Source organism: Phaenicophaeus curvirostris, chromosome 9 (genome assembly GCF_032191515.1).
Source record: "Phaenicophaeus curvirostris isolate KB17595 chromosome 9, BPBGC_Pcur_1.0, whole genome shotgun sequence".
Taxonomy (NCBI): domain Eukaryota; kingdom Metazoa; phylum Chordata; class Aves; order Cuculiformes; family Cuculidae; genus Phaenicophaeus; species Phaenicophaeus curvirostris.
The window spans coordinates 17,961,410-17,968,760 of NC_091400.1; positions in this window are offsets into that span (position 1 = coordinate 17,961,410).

Sequence of the window (7,351 nt, forward strand, 5' to 3'; positions counted from 1 at the left end):
TGGCTTCTTACGGTCATCATTATGTATTCCTTCTTTCAGAACCCTGTATATTCTCTCCTTGGTTTGTTTATGTCTCCTAAGATCATGACATTTTGCACAACTTCTGTTAATCGAGTGAAAAAAACCACCAAATAAGCATTTGGTCTGATCACATTAGAAAAGGTACTCACCCATGTGTTAGGGTAATTGTAGCTGTGTGCCCTTAAGTCATCTAAACACAAGGTCCTACTTATATTTTGACTTCACTGAATACAGGACTTTGTCTATAATTAAAAGAAAAATTAGGGAAAGGGAAGATCACTCCCCACATGCTCACAGAGAGAAATTCTCAAGATTAATTTTCCTTTTTTTTGTTCACATTCTGAAGTCAAATATTGATCTTTGTTTCCCAAGCTCACTTGTAGAAAAAAAAAAAAGTGAAAGACCCAAAGCCATTTTTGCCTATGATATCAGAATTCCAGAGAAGCTCTACAGATCCCTTTCCAAAATTCTACTACAAGTCACTTTTGTATTCCAACCAAAAAATTCAATAGCTCTTCCAGACAGCTTTAATGTTCACATTCACACAAGCTTAGCACTTTGGTTGATACAGTAGTGAAATGAAACATGAATCTTTCCATAGGATCATAATCAAGGTCAAGAAGAAATGAGAACCCAGTAGTGACTACAGATGTTACCTACAGCATGGCTGAAGTGAGTCAGATGAATGCTCAGTTTTAACACAGTAAATTTAGCAGCTTGATTTATGTAGTTTTAAACATTTGATTTTAAACAATTGCTCAAGTTCCCTCACATTTCAACTGCTTTGGGATGCAATGAATTGGCCAGGTGGCCAGGATGTGCTAAGGAGTATGCAGGCCACAAAAAGCAGGCAAAACACCTTGTCACCTGCATCACGCTCAGCCTCACCAGACACGGAGAAAATCAGCCCTTATCACTGAATTCTAGCATCAATCAGCAGTTTGCTGCTACTGAGGAGCAGGCTGGGGCTTTTACATTGTCCTGCAGATGCACAGTTAAATTTAAAACTAAATTTTAACACGAACATGTGGCCAGAACTTGTATGCAGGCCCATTAGCCATCTGTGTAACAGCCCTGTAACATCAGAATCGCCAGCTGACTCCACAGCCAATTTTAAGGCTACACTATAGCACTTCAGCCTTAATAGATAAACATGGTAAGCTGGTGGAAGCTGGTCAGGAAACAGAGCTGTTGCTATTTTTACACTACTACCCACCTTGCCTGAGTATACAGCAACCACAACATCCTCTGATCTCATCCGCTCCTCTGTTCCATGTCCCAGCACAGAAGAACAGCAGGTGCAACTTACCACTTAGCGACAACTCCATTTTCACTATTCTTTCCTACAGGTGAAGAAGCAGCAGCCTCATGGGAACCTGGAGGCATTCAGCTTGTATCTGCTCCAACACTTTTATGCTGGAAAGATCCTGACAATGTCAAAATGTTAAGCTAGAATTGCCAGTTCCTGATATTCAGAATAATAAAGTTTAGACTGCCTCTCATGGAGCCTCTGAAACAAGTGTGCTTTAACACAATTAACATGGCTCCTAGACCACAGCTGATTCTACTTTCCAGCCTATTCAGAGGCTGGCCCTTAGTTTACCACATAGGAAATGCACACAGGTGTGCGGCCATGCACAATGTAGGTCCACAAAGGCACGCAGTGTGAGCTCCAGCAGATATCAGTACCTTGCTGTAGCTCCTCATAGGCAGCACTGAATCAAAGTTCATTACCACGAAGAAAAGCCGAAGAGGAAACACCCCATCCTCGAACAGGGTAACAGCAGCTCTGTGTCCACTCTGGCTGCTGTGAACAGCTAACAGGACTCTGTGCCTACCTGCTAGCCACCTCCCTTCTCCCCGTGTTAACTCCCCAGCACTACCCTCCCTTGTGCGTGGAGCAGAGACAAAAACAGGGGAGGACTCCCTGCAGCCTCTGGAGAGTGAGGGGTGCAAGGTGCAAGGGCAGGAGGTGCAAGGTGCAAGTGCAGGCGCCTGAGATACAAACCTCTGTGCCACCACGGGGCTGACTGAGGCCTGCAAACCGCCCCAGAGCCATCTTTGACCCCTCATCAGCCTTCAGAGCTTCCTCTAAGCCCTGCTGCCTCGGTGCCCTCGCCGAGCTGTGAGGGGCTGCCAGGCTGTCCCCACCGCAGGCACCTGGGCTGAGGAGCCTCGATGCTGCCTCTGCACCCAGCCATCCTCAAGTGTTTTCTTATTCTTCCTCACATAGCACCTTAAAATCTCTCAGCTTAAAGGTGTCTCCTGCTGTCTCCCTCTGGGCTGCCCACAGCCTTTTTTCCCCTCTCCACATCTCCGAGCTGCTACGTTGCCACAGCTTCTGTGCTGCCACAGCAACGTGTCATCCCCAAGAGCTGCCTCAGAGCTGGTTGTTTTGTTTTCCATAGCATCATAGAATGATTTGAGTTGTAAGGGACCTTAAAGATCAGCCAGCTCCAATCCCCCTGTGGTGGGCAGTGACACCTCCCACTAGCTCAGGCTGCCCAAGGCCCCATCCAACCTGGCCTTGAACACCTCCAGGGATGGGGCAGCCACAGCTTCCCTGCATACCCTGTGCTAGTGCCTCACCGCCTGCATTGTGAAGAATTTCTTCCTAATGTCTAGTCTAAATCTTGCCCCCTCCAATTTAAAGCCATTCCCCCCTGTCCTATCACTACACGCCCTTGTAAGAAGTCCCGCCCCAGCTTTCCCGTAGCTTCTTCAAGTACTGCAAAGTCACTATAAAGCTTCCCCAGAACCTTCTCTTCTCCAGGCTGAACAACCCCAGGACAGGAGCTCTGTGAGCTGTGATGATTCTCCACCTGCTCCTGGCTGAAATTAAAGAGGTTTCAAAATGAGAACATACATTTTTCTACCCTCCCCCAATCTTTCAATAAAAATATAAGTAGTCTTCTCATTCATTTTTTTACGTTTCTCTTTCTTGGTCACTGTCAAAAGAAAGATGGGAAAGGAGGGGAAGGAAAGGCAAGGCAAGGGAAAAGGAGTATTAACAGAAGAAAATAAAAATCCAACACATTTTTCATTTGAGTATTTTTATTACAAATGTAATCATTAAAGAAATCACTTGAAGTGCTATTTCCATTTTCATAAAGCTTTCCACACTAAATAAAACTGAAAGAAAACTTCCAACAGCTTCAATTTTAATTTTATACAGATTTGCATAGCACGAGAACTGAAAGACCTAGGGACAAATCCTAACTTTACTTCTTTTGACATGGACATTATGAAGGAATTTAAGAGTGATATTATTCATTATTTGTCCTAGAAAGCCAACTCAGGGACAAGGTTCCCTTTGTACTAAACAGCACAAGAACAGAAGAGAAAAGACAGTCTTAGATCATACCTACGCAATCCAGTGACACCCATCGCAGACAGCCATGAAGTAGCACTGACCCAGACATGTATCTATAAAAGGTAGTGAAGGTTTGTCTAGAAATACTTACCGAAGTCCTGGAAGCATTACATATTTCATTAACATAGTTCTGTGCTTGAGCTAGTAAACCCTGCCTCTCAGTATTTAGGAGCCCAGTATCACCTTTACATTAATTCTGACTCTTACACAGAATTTAAAATATGGCTGTATGAAAAGGCTCTATTAAACCCAAAAGTAGTTTGTGTCTAAATCGCACCTTTATCCTGCAGCTGTAGGCTCAAAATTCAATCTTGCAAGCAAAAAAACTGCTCTTGCTGCCACCTTCAGATGAGTCTCCTGCTACTGCAGTTTATCAGTGATAAATCGTCCATGTGAGCGTGATGAGGGAATGGTGAAATCAGCCACAAATGAGAACCAGGTAGTATTGGAGCAAAATACGTAAAGCAAAAACTGTATAGAAAAGCATTTAATCTTGCTGTTGTGGAAGCTTTTTAGCATGTGATCTGAGTGATGCAGACCATGCATGCCGGCTAGTCTGGGACAGAGAAAAGAAAATACCTCTTCTCAGAGTATGTCGGAAGTTCAAACCCAGGGGAAGTCAGAAAATTAAATACTTGTGGGCAGATTTTAAAGGATCATAAAGTTTTATGAGTTATAAAAGCTAGAGCTAGGCCTGAGCTATTGAGTTCAGCTCAAAACTAAAATCAAAATGGGGCTTTGGCTTGGGTTATATTAAGAATTGGAATTGATGGTGGAGTTACATTTTGGATCTAGGTACGCAGAGTTCAATAAACAGACTTGCATTAAACATGTCTGATGAAAATTTAAGCTATATGTGTCAAGAAATGTCAAATATGTTTCAAGTAAATAGCAGTGCTCCAAAGCTGGAAGTATCCATACTACATGAGGAAGGATTCTTACCTTCTAACACCATCTATAAAGCATTACCAAGGTAGCAGTGAGTGATACACAATGAATTCAAGGCAAAAGAAATAAATCACTGAACAGATACAGTGTGGAAAAGTAGTTTTTTCCAATGTCCTGAATCTTTTAGTCAAGCATGTTCGGAAAAGCATTTATTTAACATTTGCATTGTGAAGATAGTTTGTTTCTGTGTGCTGGTGATAAAGTGCAAAAAGAATAATATGCACCTGAATTTGAAGTATAAACTGAGCAGTGAAGCATTGCGATATCTTGGCTTTTACTGAATAAAACTAATCACAATATTGTATATATTTCTCAAAATTCTAGCTTCATAAAAAACTCAGCTACAGTTTCCAGCCCTTCTGATATGAAAATCTTTAGAAAATTCTACAAAGCACAATAAATGTTGGAAAAATATAGAAAAATCTTTTTTCAGTCTTTGGATTTTACAACAATCACAGGGAGATAAGAGCCATTTCACAACTTTTAACCTCTATATAGGGCCTCACTGTTATGAATCTGTGGAAATACTTCTTTAAATGCTAGGAAAAAAATCATGTAATGAGTTTAGCATTGTATATATAGAACTCATTTACATATGGAAGGTAATTGTCTGACACATATCTTTAATAATATTCGATTACTATGTGATACTCTCTTCTTTCTGAGTATGATCTTAGGCATTCATCTATGTCTGTTACATTCAGAGTAAGATGAGGTGACTTAACACCTCACATATGACATCTGTAACATCCTTTGCACAGCGAGTTGAAACTGAGGTGATTGAGTAATGCTTTATCATTTCAAGTTATATTAATTTCTATTCTAAAAGCAGAAAGTAGCAAAGAAGAATAAAGTGAAAAAAGAAGGCCCTTCTGAAAAAATGGGGTTTTTTTTAAGATTTCCTGTGATTTAAACAGCAGAAGGGAATTACATTCAAGAAATCCAGAAAATATTAATTTCTCTAATTTTATGGTAAATAATTTAACCTTATTTCCACCATTATCCCATACTTGGTAAATAATTCCATATAAATACAAGTATCCATTTTGTACTATATACTGAAGCTTAAAAAAGGAAGTACTATGTATGTTCTACAAGATGCAATGTCATTCTATTATTTTTTCTGGGGTAGAAAGCTGCATGCTTAAAGCTACAGTACAGACAGACAGAAATAGAGATCCATCCTGACATATTCTTAAGGACATAGATTACTGTACTTTTTTTCCTAATTCCTGTCACAATGGATCCATTTTGTAACCCATTTCCTTGGCTCCTGGGCATGCCCTCCTCCAGCACCCAGCAGGAGTAAAAGGAAGAAAGAAAGAAGAAACTAAATAGGGGGACCTATGGAACAACACAACCCCCTAGCCTAGCAGACAAGATATCTAACCTTTCCATGTTTACACATTTTCACTTCACTTCACTGTTTAGATCATATATATGCTTCTTTATCATTATACTTTGTTTCCATCATAGCAAAATTAGTTAGTCTATATCTTCCCTTTCAAGTTAATTGGAAGATGTTGGAACGCATAAGAATTGCTAATAGTAAGGTAACATTAAAATGATAAGCACTCCAAAGTGAGAAATGTCAGAATTATCTATGCATCATCCCCATCTTGGTCTTACGCATTAATTACACAATCACAGCTCATAATGGTTTTATTTCAGACATCCCTTGCCTTAGTCAGTGCACAGGGCACATGGTGCTTAAGAGTTAGGGATATATGAAGTACAATATCTTGTCACTGTATTGTCTTCTTACAGCAACAGCATTTAGAGAAAATATGAAAGATTGAAATAAAGGTAGGATATGTTGTAGATGTCAATGTAGCAAAAGAGATCCCTTGCCCCAAAAAAATTTCCAAACTAGAGAGACAGAGGAGTCATGGGTTAGAAAAGTAGTAGAAATCAGTTTGCCCAAGATCCTGTCCACTGAACTGGTCACATAAGGAATTAATGCAGCTATGGCAATAAATCCTGTAGCTCAAAAGTCTGTTTCAAAGTGGAGTTATGCTGGGGAGGTTTTGTTCCAGATACGTTTGTCCTAGAGTGTTGGATTGTTCTTTGCAGGAAGAAGGCAAGAAGAGCCCTGAAGTTACATCTGTGATGGATATCACACATTGTCACAATATAGAAGAGACCCCAGAAATTCAGAAGATAAAACAAATCGGCATCTCACTGTCTGTCTACCAATGAGGCACGCAGAATGTTGCTGTGGTATACTGGAAGCTTAGTTACTTATTTAAACATAGAATCATAAAATCATAGAACGGTTTTGTTGGAAGGGACCTCAAAGATCATCCAGTTCCAAATCCTACTGCCAAGGCAAGGGACAACTTCCATTAGACCAGGTTGCTCAAAGCCTCATCCTACCTGGCCTCGAACACATCCAGAGTTAGGGCATCCATGACTTCCGTGGGCAACCTGTTACAGTGCCTCATCACCTTCATAGTAAGATTTTTTCCACTCTCATAGTAAGATTTTTTTTCCTCACATCTAGTTTCCCTCTACTCCTCTCAGGCTACCTGTCCTTGCTTCCACCATCTTTAGGCTATCTTTTTGTGTTTTAGTTAGTCCAGGAGTTATTTGTTCATCTATGCAGGCCTCCTGGCATTTATACCTGACTTCCTCCTTGTTGGGATGTATCACTCCTGAGATTGGAGGTGGTGATCCTTGAATATTATCCAGCTTTTTTGGATCCCTGTTCCATCCAGGACTTCATCCCATGGTACTCCACCAAGCACATGCTTGAAGAGGCCAAAGGTTGCTCTCTGGAAGTCCAGGGTAGTGAGTTTGCCGTGCGCCCTCAGCACTGCCCTAGGGATCTTGAATTCCTCCATTTCACAGTCACTGCAGCCAAGGCTGCCCATGAGCTTCACAGACCCCATCAGCACTTCCTTTTTAATGAGAACAAGGTCCAGAATAGTACCTCTCCTCTTTGGCTCCTCTATGACTTGGAGAAGAAAGTTATCATTAGTACATTCTAGGAACCTCCTGCATTCCTTA